Source organism: Thalassophryne amazonica, chromosome 22 (assembly GCF_902500255.1).
Source record: "Thalassophryne amazonica chromosome 22, fThaAma1.1, whole genome shotgun sequence".
NCBI lineage: Eukaryota > Metazoa > Chordata > Actinopteri > Batrachoidiformes > Batrachoididae > Thalassophryne > Thalassophryne amazonica.
The window spans coordinates 33,817,620-33,832,221 of record NC_047124.1 but is presented as its reverse complement, the minus strand read 5'-3'; the positions used below and the strand labels follow the sequence as shown (position 1 = coordinate 33,832,221).

At 41.9% G+C, this 14,602-nt stretch overlaps 1 protein-coding gene and 1 long non-coding RNA gene across 2 annotated transcripts in view; one reads left to right on the top strand and one right to left on the bottom strand.

Annotated features, from left to right (window-relative positions):
- LOC117503795 (NLR family CARD domain-containing protein 3-like) overlaps nucleotides 1–14,602 on the bottom strand; it is a 554,615-nt gene that overhangs the window by 329,914 nt on the left and 210,099 nt on the right. The gene's annotated exons all lie outside the window — the stretch shown is intronic.
- LOC117503806 lies at nucleotides 373–2,079 on the top strand. The gene is made up of 2 exons (XR_004558668.1): nucleotides 373–721; nucleotides 1,748–2,079. It is a non-coding gene; the product is annotated as an uncharacterized LOC117503806 (long non-coding RNA).

Here is a 14,602-nt window from a genome sequence, read left to right as displayed (position 1 = left end):
GTCTTGCTGTATTCATTCAGATCTTCAGATGGGAAGACAGACCAATCCGTAGCGTCAAAACAGCCTTCCCCTTATCCTTACCCTTGTCCTTAGTCCAGCACTGTACAGTGCATGCAAAGATCACAAGAAAATCTGATCTGGTCCATCTGTGAACTCATCTTTCATTCTGCAAAGACTGAAAAAAAAAAAAACACCAAATTACAAATGTGATTTCATAAGAACAGCAGAAAATTAAATTTGCAAAAATGAAAAAATAAATCTTGTGTTTAATAATCTTTGAAACATTTAGTTTTAATTCTGGAGGATTTGGTACGAGGCTCCACAACATGAGGGGACATGTAACGCCTGCAGCTGATTGGCTGAGCACACCTGATTTAATGATCAGTGGGCGGAGCCTGGAGAGTCAGGTGACCTCCAGGAGCAGGGTTGGTGACCCTGATTTAAAGGATTAAATCCACTTGAACAGATTTTCACCAGAATCTTCAAACTTGAAAAAGCCAAAAGTTGTTGTTTCCTGCTGATCAGCACAGTTAGAGGTGATCAATAATCAATGATCCATTTGGAGCGATGAGTGTGTTGGAAGAGAAGAACTAAAGTGTGTGGATGAGATCAATGTCATGTTGATGTTTCCATGATTAAAGCCCATGTGTTGCTCCGCCCCCTCCTCCTTTCAGGGTGGATCCTGGTGGAGTCCGATGGCTGAGACCAGGTCTGAGGAAGTGTAAGTCTGTTTGTACTTTGATCCATCTGTTTCCATAGAAACCACCCTCTGTGACATCACTCATTCAAGTCCTACTGACAGTGAAGCAGAGTTCAACATGAAGGCGCGTCTGATCCACGTGTGTCACGTGCACGACTTCTCCAAATGGACACGTTGAAAATAAATTCAGTGTTTTCACACTTTGATTTATTTGTGGCAGAAACAAAATCAACACTGACGCCACATGTTGCTTTTTCTTCTTTTAACGAGTTCATATTCAACCACAAAGCTGTGCACAGCACACTGAGAGGCCCCGCCCACTTCCTGTCTGTCTGACCTGACTGTGACTAGCCCCTCCTCTTCTCTCCGTGCACGCTCTGAATCAAAATTGATCAGTCGATAACTGATCAGAGAACTGTTGGATTGATAACTCCAGCTGTGTCGTGCTGATAGATGAACTGATCAATCAATAACTCTGGCTGCGTCATACTGATCGGTGAACTGTTCAATCTGGTGAACTAATCATTGATAACTCCGGTTGTGTCGTGTTGATCAATGAACTGATTGACTGATTACTCCAGTTGTGTTGTGTTGATTCGTGAACTGATTGATTGATAACTGAACTGATCGATCAATAACTCCGGCCGCGTCCTGCTGATCGGTGAAGCGATCAATTTGATAACTCTGGAAATGTCATAATGATTGGTGAACTAATTTATTGATAACTCTGGTCGTACTGTATTCATCAACAAAAATATCAATTGTTAACTCCAGCTGCATCGTGCTGATCGGTGAACCGATTGATTGATAACTGAACTGATCAATCAGTAACTCTGCCCATGTCGTGCTGATTGGTGAACTGCTGAATTGATAACTCTGGCTGTCTTGTGTTGATCAATAAAATGATTGATCAATAACTCCGGCTGCATCGTGCTGATCAATGAACTGATTAATTGATAACTCTGGCTGCGTTGTGCTGATCGGTGAACTGAACAATCAATAACTGAACTGATTGATTGATCACTGTGTTGTGTTTTGTTCCATCAGATTTCTGTGAACTCTCTCTGGATCCAAACTCAGCGAACAGAAAACTCAAACTGTCCAACAACAACACAAAGGTGGAACATGTGGACGAGGATCAATCATATCCTGATCATCCAGACCGATTTGACCTTTGCCCTCAGGTCCTGAGTACAACTGGTCTGACTGGTCGCTGTTACTGGGAGGTCGAGTGGAGACGAGACGTTTATATATCAGTGACTTACAGAAGAATCAGAAGGAAAGGAGACAGATTGGACTGTGTGTTTGGACGTAATGATCAGTCCTGGAGTCTGATCTGCTCTGATGGTTGTTGTTACTCTGTCTGTCACAATAACAGACACACGGACCTTTGTCTCTCTCCTTCGTCCTCTCACAGAGTCTCAGTGTTTGTGGACTGTCCTGCTGGCACTCTGTCCTTCTATGACGTCTCCTCTGACTCTCTGATCCACATCCACACCTTCTGCTGCACGTTCACTGAACCTCTGTGTGCTGGGTTCAGGTTCTGGTCTGGTTCTGGTTCCTCAGTGTCTCTGTGTGGACTGGAGGACAGAGAGTCTCCTCCTGTGGACACAAACACTCGATCACACACGTTTGGACAGTCAATGTCCAGCTGGTTTAATTTTGACGTCTCAGTTGTTGTAAATTCAGCCTGTAAACTAACATGATTTTCATATGATTGACAGTTTGTTTGTTCAAAGAAACAAACAATAAACAGAGTCCACTTATTGTCTCTGGGACAGTCTGTTCATGATTGACAGCTTGAAATCTGTTTCCCCTGATTGTCTTTTTCTGATCAAAGCAGTCTGATGTGTTGATTGTCTGTCTGTCTGTCTGTCTGTCTGTCTGTCTGTCTGTCTGCTCACAAATCATTTGGACGTCTTCATTGTGGCTCCGCCCACCTGCAGCCATCAGACAGTTGGATCTATGTCCAAGTAAAACAGCTTGTTCTGTTTTTGTTTTTTTTTCTGTCTTAAATCTGTCATCAATTATTATTTAATTAATCATTAATTAATCCCCAGGTGCCTCCTGGTGTGTCGTGAGCACCTTGACATCAGTGTGTGAATGTGAGGCATAATTGTAAAGCGCTTTGAGCATCTGATGCAGATGGAAAAGCACAATATAAATGCAGTCCGTTTACCATTTTTCATTTATTAAAAATTGTACAAAGTAAAAATACTCAAACTCATCTGTTTTTGTCCATTTGAGCCTTGAGGAGGAATAAAGTAATTTTTCACAGTCTGAGTTTGTGTTTGGTTCTAAATTTGGTGAGTTTGTCAAAGTGAACCAGGAGCTGAATATTATTACACCTCTAATGTTCACATGTCATCTGACACACACAAGACAAACAGGACAACAGACACAAAGACGTCACATTGCCATCCTGATGTTCTGTTTGTCTGGGAGGCCTCAGGTCAAAGGTCACAAGGAGGTTGTGGTGCAATTGTGTGTTTTAGTTTGTATCCCAGGAATTGTATCCGATGACACATGAGCCAGCTAGCATCTATCAGCCTGCCAGAAAATGTGTCTCCTATCTTTATAACTGGTATCACACACTGACATCAGTTATTTTAAATTCATATTTACCTTAGTTCATAACCAATTACTTCAGTAAATTTGAGGAAGTTTTCACTAACACACCCCCAAACCATCACAGATGCTGGCTTTTGAACTTTGACCTGGTAACAATCTGGATGGTCTTTTCCTCTTTGTCTTGAAGCACAAAGGTTGACAGGAAACAAGAAGAAGAAGAAAAGGCGAAGTTAGCGTGAAAAGGTGGAACAGCTGGTTGTTGAAACAGCGACTGCTGCTAATGCTGAGATATTTGCAGCAAGGGCAGGTGCATTTTGTAGCAGCAGCATCTTGTCTCAGCACTTCCTGTAGCATCTGTATGTGCCACAGCAGATGCTGGTGTTTTCAGTTAATTTGTATATTTCAGATGTGTACATGTAAAAGCATAAGCAGACCAGAGATGAACGAATAAAAATACAAGTATGAAAAAATGCCTTCAAAATAGTTTGTTCATAACAAGTGAATGATGAGCAGATGCTGGTGTTTGGATAAGGTTTGATTTACTTAAGTACTTAAATGTGCTAATTAACCCTTTTATGCAAAACATGGATCAATATGACATGTTTTCATGTCAGCTGTTGTCATACACGTGTGAGACAGGTGCTGTAGATGTCCTGCAGGGAGGAGAGGGAGACACCAACAATCTTCTTCACTGCTCTCACGACGTGTTGGAGGGTTTGGATATGAAGCTATCCAGGAGAACAGCTGACAGAATCAGTCATTTTGTTTTACCAGGACCAGATACATATTACAAGATACAAGATGATTTATTGTCATTATACAAGTACAGTGAGACAGTGTTTGGAGAACATCCAGCAGATCCCCAAGAATAATAAAAATGTATAACAATAAAAAGTAAAACAGTAGAATAACATATAAAGTGTTGTACCGTGGTCACAGTGAACATTCTGGGTAACTGTACATTGGAAGGGTAAGTTACATACAGTAGTATAATTATATGCATATAAACAGTATAGTAACAAAGAAAGTAAAAGTTAGTTAGTTAAAACAAGAATGGTATTGTTAACTCACCAGTCCCATACTGTAAGTAGCTGGAAGAGGTGGTACTACAAATGTTGATACGGCTGACATCCTGGCATCATCAGGCATGTAGCTGGTGTTACACTCATGCACGAAGCTCCAGCGACTGATGAAAATGTTCATGTTTTGGACCACAAGGTGGACACAACAGAGGTAGTACCAATTCGAATGACTCCATAAATGTACACCGAACCATCAGAAGTACCGCTACTTATCAGACAGTGGTAGCAACGTGATAGTGAGCGCCACAACAGCTACCGGGTCACGCCTTTATCAAATCAAAATCAAATCAGTTTGATTTATATAGCGCCAAATCACAACAAACAGTTGCCCCAAGGCGCTTTATATTGTAAGGCAAGGCCATACAATAATTACAGAAAAACCCCAACGGTCAAAACGACCCCCTGTGAGCAAGCACTTGGCAACAGTGGGAAGGAAAAACTCCCTTTTAACAGGAAGAAACCTCCAGCAGAACCAGGCTCAGGGAGGGGCAGTCTTCTGCTGGGACTGGTTGGGGCTGAGGGAGAGAACCAGGAAAAAGACATGCTGTGGAGGGGAGCAGAGATCAATCACTAATGATTAAATGCAGAGTGGTGAATACAGAGCAAAAAGAGAAAGAAACACTCAGTGCATCATGGGAATCCCCCAGCAGTCTAAGTCTATAGCAGCATAACTAAGGGATGGTTCAGGGTCACCTGATCCAGCCCTAACTATAAGCTTTAGCAAAAAGGAAAGTTTTAAGCCTAATCTTAAAAGTAGCGAGGGTGTCTGTCTCCCTGATCTGAATTGGGAGCTGGTTCCACAGGAGAGGAGCCTGAAAGCTGAAGGCTCTGCCTCCCATTCTACTCTTACAAACCCTAGGAACTACAAGTAAGCCTGCAGTCTGAGAGCGAAGCGCTCTATTGGGGTGATATGGTACTATGAGGTCCCTAAGATAAGATGGGACCTGATTATTCAGAACCTTATAAGTAAGAAGAAGAATTTTAAATTCTATTCTAGAATTAACAGGAAGCCAATGAAGAGAGGCCAATATGGGTGAGATATGTTCTCTCCTTCTAGTCCCTGTCAGTACTCTAGCAGCATTTTGAATTAACTGAAGGCTTTTCAGGGAACTTTTAGGACAACCTGATAATAATGAATTACAATAGTCCAGCCTAGAGGAAATAAATGCATGAATTAGTTTTTCAGCATCACTCTGAGACAAGACCTTTCTAATTTTAGAGATATTGCACAAATGCAAAAAAAGCAGTCCTACATATTTGTTTAATATGCGCATTGAATGACATATCCTGATCAAAAATGACTCCAAGATTTCTCACAGTAATACTAGAGGTCAGGATAATGCCATCCAGAGTAAGGATCTGGTTAGACACCATGTTTCTAAGATTTGTGGGGCCAAGTACAATAAGTTCAGTTTTATCTGAGTTTAAAAGCAGGAAATTAGAGGTCATCCATGTCTTTATGTCTGTAAGACAATCCTGCAGTTTAGCTAATTGGTGTGTGTCCTCTGACTTCATGGATAGATAAAGCTGGGTATCATCTGCGTAACAATGAAAATTTAAGCAATGCCGTCTAATAATACTGCCTAAGGGAAACATGTATAAAGTGAATAAAATTGGTCCTAGCACAACCTATGGCATGCTCTAATCTCTGTAATAAAATTTTATGGTCAACAGTATCAAAAGCAGCACTGAGGTCTAACAGAACAAGCACAGAGATGAGTCCACTGTCTGAGGCCATAAGAAGATCATTTGTAACCTTCACTAATGCTGTTTCTGTACTATGATGAATTCTAAAACCTGACTGAAACTCTTCAAATAGACCATTCCTCTGCAGATGATCAGTTAGCTGTTTTACAACTACCCTTTCAAGAATTTTGGAGAGAAAAGGAAGGTTGGAGATTGGCCTATAATTAGCTAAGATAGCTGGGTCAAGTGATGGCTTTTTAAGTAATGGTTTAATTACTGCCACCTTAAAAGCCTGTGGTACATAGCCAACTAATAAAGATAGATTGATCATATTTAAGATCGAAGCATTAATTAATGGTAGGGCTTCCTTGAGCAGCCTGGTAGGAATGGGGTCTAATAGACATGTTGATGGTTTGGAGGAAGTAACTAATGAAAATAACTCAGACAGAACAATCGGAGAGAAAGAGTCTAACCAAATACCGGCATCACTGAAAGTAGCCAAAGATAACGATACGTCTTTGGGATGGTTATGAGTAATTTTTTCTCTAATAGTTAAAATTTTATTAGCAAAGAAAGTCATGAAGTCATTACTAGTTAAAGTTAAAGGAATACTCGGCTCAATAGAGCTCTGACTCTTTGTCAGCCTGGCTACAGTGCTGAAAAGAAACCTGAGGTTGTTCTTATTTTCTTCAATTAGTGATTAGTAAGATTTTTTTATAGAGCAACAGACTCTTTTTCCAGGCTAAGTGAAGATCTAAATTAGTGAGATGCCATTTCCTCTCCAACTTACGGGTTATCTGCTTTAAGCTGCGAGTTTGTGAGTTATACCACGGAGTCAGGCACTTCTGATTTAAAGCTCTCTTTTTCAGAGGAGCTACAGCATCCAAAGTTGTCTTCAATGAGGATGGAAAACTATTAACGAGATACTCTATCTCACTTACAGAGTTTAGGTAGCTACTCTGCACTGTGTTGGTATATGGCATTAGAGAACATAAAGAAAGAATCATATCCTTAAACCTAGTTACTGTTGGGGAAAGTGTAGTGACACGGACCCACAACAGGGGGCGCAAATGAACGGTCAATATATGAGCCAAAAGGCAACAATTTAATGTGAATGTGCACAACGATTATACAGACAATCACAGAATCTGATGGCAGTCAATAAACCAAGGTGACGTGTGGGCAGGCTCGAGGATAGAAGACTTCTGTCCTGAGAAGAGCCGGGACCACACGATTTCCACCGCTACAGAACCTGGTGAATACTGGAGCCGCCAAGTCCCGAATTCCCAGGTGATCACCGTCCCCGACTGTCGGATCTGATACTGCTGGCGAGGAGCACAAACAGTGAGATGTGGGTGTGTGCACACCCAGTAACAAAAACAGTCAGAAGGTGGAAAGTCACCTCCACCTCTAATCACACACTCGTGCAGCTCCTGTTAAACCACCTATCTGGTTTGGGTGTGAAGCAAAGCTGTCACTGTTCACACCAAACTCCAATCCAGCAGATAAGGCACACCACAGGAAAAGGGCTGCAAAAGAGTTCAGACTATTATTCAGTATTAAGTCAGCAGAGAAATTACCTTCACAGGTAGATGATATCTCGGCAACGAGGTGGAGATAACGTCCGGTCTTTAAGGAGTGAGATGATGAAGTGTAGATGGGTGACAGCTGTCAAGAGAAGATGAGTGACAGCTGTCACCCCCGGCTGTGTCCGTGGCGGCAGCGCCCTCTCGTGCCTGAAGCCCGCAATTCAGGCAGGGCGCCCTCTGGTGGTGGGCCAGCAGAACCTCCTCTTCTGGCGGCCCACACAACAGTTACAGCGCTTTCTGAAAGACTTCTAATGTAATGAAACTTATTCCCCACTGCTGGGTAGTCCATCAGAGTAAATGTAAATGTTATTAAGAAATGATCAGACAGAAGGGAGTTTTCAGGGAATACTGTTAAGTCTTCTATTTCCATACCATAAGTCAGAACAAGATCTAAGATATGATTAAACCTCTACTGGTGGTTGGCTCTCACTGCGGTATTGTATCACTTCCTGTTCCGGAGCACAGCGGTGTTTTGCTGTATCTGTTAGCTGTTTAATCTGCGCAGTTAGATTGTAAATGTGAACGGGTTGGCAGTGTACACAGGGCTTCTGTTTAGAACTATGCTTCCTCCTCACAGTCACCCAGTCGGCCTGCTTTCCTGGCTGCTCGGGACCTGCTGGAGGAGAGCTAACGGCGGCTAAGCTACCTTGGTCTGCACCGACTACAGGGGCCTGGCTAGCTGTAGGATTTTCCAATGTGCGAAGCCGAGTCTCCAATTCGCCCAGCCTGGCCTCCAAAGCTACGAATAAGCTACACTTATTACAAGTACCGTTACTGCTAAAGGAGACTGAGGAATAACTAAACATTTCACACCCAGAGCAGAAAAGTGCGGGAGAGACAGGAGAAGCCGCCATGCTAAACCGACTAAGAGCTAGTAGCTGTGCTACGCTCGCGGATTCCTAAAAACACACCAAGTGAATAATGTGTAAATAATTTAGAGGTGATTCAGCAGAGGGAGTGCTTTAGTTAAGGCACATGAAGATTACACTGTGAAACAAATCATTATCTAGTTATCTAGATCAATCAAACGACGCAGATTAAACAGCTAACAGATACAGCAAAACACCGCTGTGCTCCGGAACAGGAAGTGATACAATACCGCAGTGAGAGCCAACCACCACCACCATTTACTGTCCAAACATGTGTGATTGAGTGTTTGTGTCCACAGGAGGAGACTCTCTGTCCTACAGTCCACACAGAGACACTGACGAACCAGAACCAGAACCAGACCAGAACCAGAACCCAAATCCAGCACACAGAGGTTCAGTGAACGTGCAGCAGAAGGTGTGGATGTGGATCAGAGAGTCAGAGGAGACATCATAGAAGGACAGAGTGCCAGCAGGACAGTCCACAAACACTGAGACTCTGTGAGAGGACGAAGGGGAGAGAGGAAGGACTGTTTGTCTCTTATTGTGACAGACAGAGTAACAACAACCATCAGAGCAGATCAGACTCCAGGACTGATCATTAGCTCCAAACCCACAGTCCAAACTGTCTCCTTTCCTTCTGATTCTTCTGTAAGTCACTGATATAAAAACGTCTCGTCTCCACTCGACCTCCCAGTAACAGCGACCAGTCAGACCAGTTGTACTCAGGACCTGAGGCCAAAGGTCAAATCTGTCTGGATGATCAGGATATGATTGATCCTCGTCCACATGTTCCACCTTTGTGTTGTTGTTGGACAGTTTGAGTTTTCTGTTCGCTGAGTTTGGATCCAGAGAGAGTTCACAGAAATCTGATGGAACAAAACACAACACAGGAATCAATCGATAAGTTCACTGATTAACATGACGTGGATGGAGTCAATGATCGATCAGTTCAGTTATTGATTGTTCAGTAAACCAATCAGCATGATGCAGCCGGAGTTATCAATCAATTAGTTCAATGATCAATATGACATTGCCAGAGTTATTAATCGATCAGTTCATTGATCAACACAACACAACTAGAGTAGTCAATCAATCAGTTCATTGATCAATCAATTGATCAATTTATTGATCAACACAACAAACTGAGGTTATCAATCAGTCAGTAATCAAGCAATCAGTTCATCGATCAACTCAATGCAGACAGAGGTATCAATTGATCAGTTCATTGATCAACATGACACAGCTGGGGTTATTGATCCAACAGTTCTCTGATCAGTTATCGACTGATCAATTTTGATTCAGAGCGTGCACGGAGAGAAGAGGAGGGGCTAGTCACAGTCAGGTCAGACAGACAGGAAGTGGGCGGGGCCTCTCAGTGTGCTGTGCACAGCTTTGTGGTTGAATATGAACTCGTTAAAAAAAGAAAAAGCAACATGTGGCGTCAGTGTTGATTTTGTTTCTGCCACAAATAAATCAAAGTGTGAAAACACTGAATTTATTTTCAACGTGTCCATTTGGAGAAGTCGTGCACGTGACACACGTGGATCAGACGCGCCTTCATGTTGAACTCTGCTTCACTGTCAGTAGGACTTGAATGAGTGATGTCACAGAGGGTGGTTTCTATGGAAACAGATGGATCAAAGTACAAACAGACTTACACTTCCTCAGACCTGGTCTCAGCCATCGGACTCCACCAGGATCCACCCTGAAAGGAGGAGGGGGTGGAGCAACACATGGGCTTTAATCATGGAAACATCAACATGACATTGATCTCATCCACACACTTTAGTTCTTCTCTTCTAACACACTCATCGCTCCAAATGGATCATTGATTATTGATCACCTCTAACTGTGCTGATCAGCAGGAAACAACAACTTTTGGCTTTTTCAAGTTTGAAGATTCTGGTGAAAATCTGTTCAAGTGGATTTAATCCTTTAAATCAGGGTCACCAACCCTGCTCCTGGAGGTCACCTGACTCTCCAGGCTCCGCCCACAAGTCAGGTGTGCTCAGCCAATCAGCTGCAGGCGTTACATGTCCCCTCATATTGTGGAGCCTCGTACCAAATCCTCCAGAATTAAAACTAAATGTTTCAAAGATTATTAAACACTAGATTTATTTTGTCATGTTTGCAAATTGAATTTCCTGCTGTTCAGCCAATCAGCAGGCAGTATTGGTGAAAGATCCCTTCGTAAGATGGCGGCGTCCATGAGTTCACAGACGAACCAGATCAGATTTTCTTCTGATCTCTGGGACTAAAACAGAACACCTTCTGCTCTCTTTGGGATCAGATGATATCAGGGTCGTCCAGTCCACAGTCCATGTCTCCATGGAAACGTGTGAAAGAACAGAAGATCTTCTGTGTGTCTTTTTCTCAGAGTTGATATTTTGTCGTCTTTCTGGTTACTTTTTGTTAAACACGCGGCTGCGCTGGTGTGACGCTCATTTTGTCTCTGAGTCCCAAAAGTCTCAGAATCTTTGTGGAATGTTTCAAATCTAATTTCCAGGTTTCATCATGTTTGACTTTTCTTTTTGTGATCTGTGACTCTGGAGGGAAAAGTTTCAAACTGCACTTGTTTAGAATTCAATCTTGGATTCTGAACTCACAGCGACAATAAGAACACAAAACTGAAATGTTCAAATCCTGAAAAATGTCCATTTATCATTTTGGAGACAAAGAAAAACCAGATCAGTACTGGTTCAAGATCCAACATCCACTGGAGTTTTATCTTTTTTAAACAGAGAAACAACAGGATCAATTTCTGATTGATAAACTAAATATTTGAATTATCTGATTTACTGTGTGTTGGTTTGATTCTGGTCCTGATCAGAATTTCCTTAATATGATCAGAGCTACTGACTGCACACATGTTGCTATAAAGACGCCATCACATGATTAATATGTTTTTGTTAATAAGAAACATTTTCATTTCATCAATGTTCACATCATATGTGATGCACAGATGCATTAGGTTGGGGTGGGAACAGACTAGAAGCTGACACACAGTTTTTTGTGTAATTGTTCTGAACAAAAACCAGTGTGGGCACATTTGGGCATGTGAGCATTCAAATATGTTATTTGTTGTTATGATCAATGTGGTTTTTTTTGTTTTTTTTCTTGATGGTGAGACTGGAGCAGCAGAGCTTCTGAACTGATTGTCTAAAAAGTGTTCAGTACTTGTCAATATTCACGCATGTAAGGTTGTGAATGTCACATACTGTCAGCAGGGACACACTTCACCTTTTTCACTTCAGTGTGTGTGTGTGTGCTGTTCTGAGCTGACAGTGTTCTCACACTCTCACACACACACACACACACACACACACACACACACACACACACACACACACACACACACACACACACACACACACACACATTTTACCAGTTTCATGATTATTCTGTTTATCAGGTTCCAAATAAATTATTCCTGCATGTCTTCATGTCATTTCCATCATCTGTAGCTCACACTCAGTATAATTTCTTGTCTGTGTTCATGTTGTCTGGTGTGATGTTGTGGTGAATCCCAGCTCCAGGGCCTATTTACATGGATTTGCATATTTGAATAGTGGCGTGGCCAGAGCAGAGTTTGATGCATCTGAATATTTTTACACCAGTTTCTGGGTTTTGGTGTACGACATGTTTCAGTAGGAAATCTACACAAGTTGTTGTACATGAGGCCCCAGGTGATCTCCAGGAGCAGGTTGGTGACTCCTGCTTCAGAGAAATGAAGCTTTTTGTCTCCATTCTTGTTTGAAACATGTGACTCTGAACAGACTGACAGTGAAAATGATCAACTGTTCTTGTTTGTCTTTGCACCAGAATGTGTGAACGACTAACAAAGGATTTCCTCAAACACATGAGCAGAACATATACACATGTATGTTCAGGGGCAGATCTAGATATCTTGGGGGGGGTAACTAGGTATTGTTTTGAAAATAGTTGAATAAAAAAAACGTCTGAAACATTTCCTGTATTTTATTGTAAATACTTGTATATAACTTTGTTGTTTGCTACTTTTGTACATTTTTAAAATTTACAATTTATATTTGCATTCTGGTATAAAAATGGTTTCTTAAACATATTTGTAGTTTTCACAGTAAAAAAAAAACTAATCTTTTCTCAATTAGGATTTTATGGTTTTGTATGAATTTCGGTTCACTGTGTTAATAAAGTACATCATAATGAAAGAAAAAAGTGTAAGCAACACAGGTGAGGTTGTACTGAAAAAATGACACCAAACAAGGCAAAGTAAACAGTTTTTTTTATGGTAAATTATGAAGGTAAAATGAAAAGTAGTCAAAAACGGCCAATTATACCCTGGAGAGCTAAGGGCTAAGCTTTTGGCTAGAAAGTTGTAACATAGACATTTAAGTTTTGGCGCAGCTCAAGTGGGAAGGGGGGGGGATTTAAACCCCCCCAAACCCCGCCCTTAGATCCACCAGTGATGTTAGAGGTCATCTGACCATCAGCTGGAATTTGTGTCATGTGTTGATGTGAAACAGTAACAATGAGTCGTCACAGAGAGTTTGCTGAGTCGCTGTTTGTCAGTTTGAGGTGTTTGAGGTCAGCTTGGTGTGTCAGGTCCACATGAACCAGTGGGACTAAATGTCTCCACATGGAGCTCCTCCATCAGACCGGGTCCATACCTGAGAGAGTCCAGAGTCCAGCGTGGATCCTCCAGTCCAGCAGACAGCAGCTTGACTGAGTCTCCTGGATGTTTGTAGCTCAGGTCCAGCTCTCTCAGATGGGAGGGGTTGGAGGTCAGAGCTGAGGCCAGAGAAGCACAGCCTTCATGTGTGATCAGACAGCCTGACAGCCTGCAGACACACAAACCAGCAGACACAATGTGAGGACAGTGTCAGGACGTCCCCACTTTGCAGCAGCACGGACACACTGATGTCTGCTGCAGGATGAGCTCATTACTGTGGTTACAAACACTGATATCCATCAACACTCACACAACATGACAGGGAGCAAAGCTGCAGCTTCACTCTGATTTATGGAGCTGCTGCACACATTGATGAGTCCTGACCTGAGAGTCTCCAGGTGACAGTGTGGACTCTCCAGTCCAGCAGACAGCAGCTTCACTCCTGAATCCTGCAGATCGTTGTTACTCAGGTCCAGTTCTCTCAGACTGGAGGACTGAGAGCTGAGAACTGAAGACAGAACTTCACAGCTTCTCTCTGACAGATCACACAAACTCAACATGAAGACAAAAATAAAAAAGAAACAGATTTGTGTTGTCATGCAAAGGTTCTAGAACTTTGTTCTAGACCTCAGACAGGATCCATAAACCAGCTTTGGACACTGAGTCAAACCTGAAAGTGTTTTTATTCAGTCAAACATGATTATTAACTGGACCAGCAGGAGACCTGGACGATGCCTGGTTAGTCAGAAAACACATGAACTGTCTTTGATTAAAGACATCAACAGCATTAAAGACTGAGTGAGATTAAAGACAACTTTAATCCTTCTCAGTGCACTTTGATATGACTGATCAATACTTTCACTGATTTAATATTAGGAGCTAATGTTTGCTAAAAATTTGGACATGTGGACAGAAAGAAAGTCTCTGTCCATACATATGACATATTATAGTTGGTCACTCCCACATACACACACCTGACTTTCATACATCAGATATATTTATCTGTTAACAGTAATGTGTTATTGAATAAGGTCAGATAAACTTTATTGATCCCTGAAGGGAAATTAATCCTCTGTATTTAACCTGTTCTAATCACATTAGACACATTAGAGGAACATGCAGCTGCAATGCAGGACCCAAGAACCAAACCCCAACCTCCATCCGCAGGAAATGAAGCAAACCCGGAAGTTGAAAATTTTGCCTTGATTGGCCACTTGAGGCTGACTCCTAAAAGGAGTTACTTTCCACAGAAGCACATGTTTAAATGTCCAACTTGAGAGCAGAAATAAACATGTTTGCAGGCTGCTACGTTTTGTGGTCAGACTGTGTCTCTCCTGTCTGACCATTTAATTCCAAATATCTGGTATAAAACAGCTTGTTGTGCAGTTCATTCTCCTCGTGGACCATTTGAGGAGTCTGTGCTGCAGTATTTCCATTGAATTAAATGTTAATTT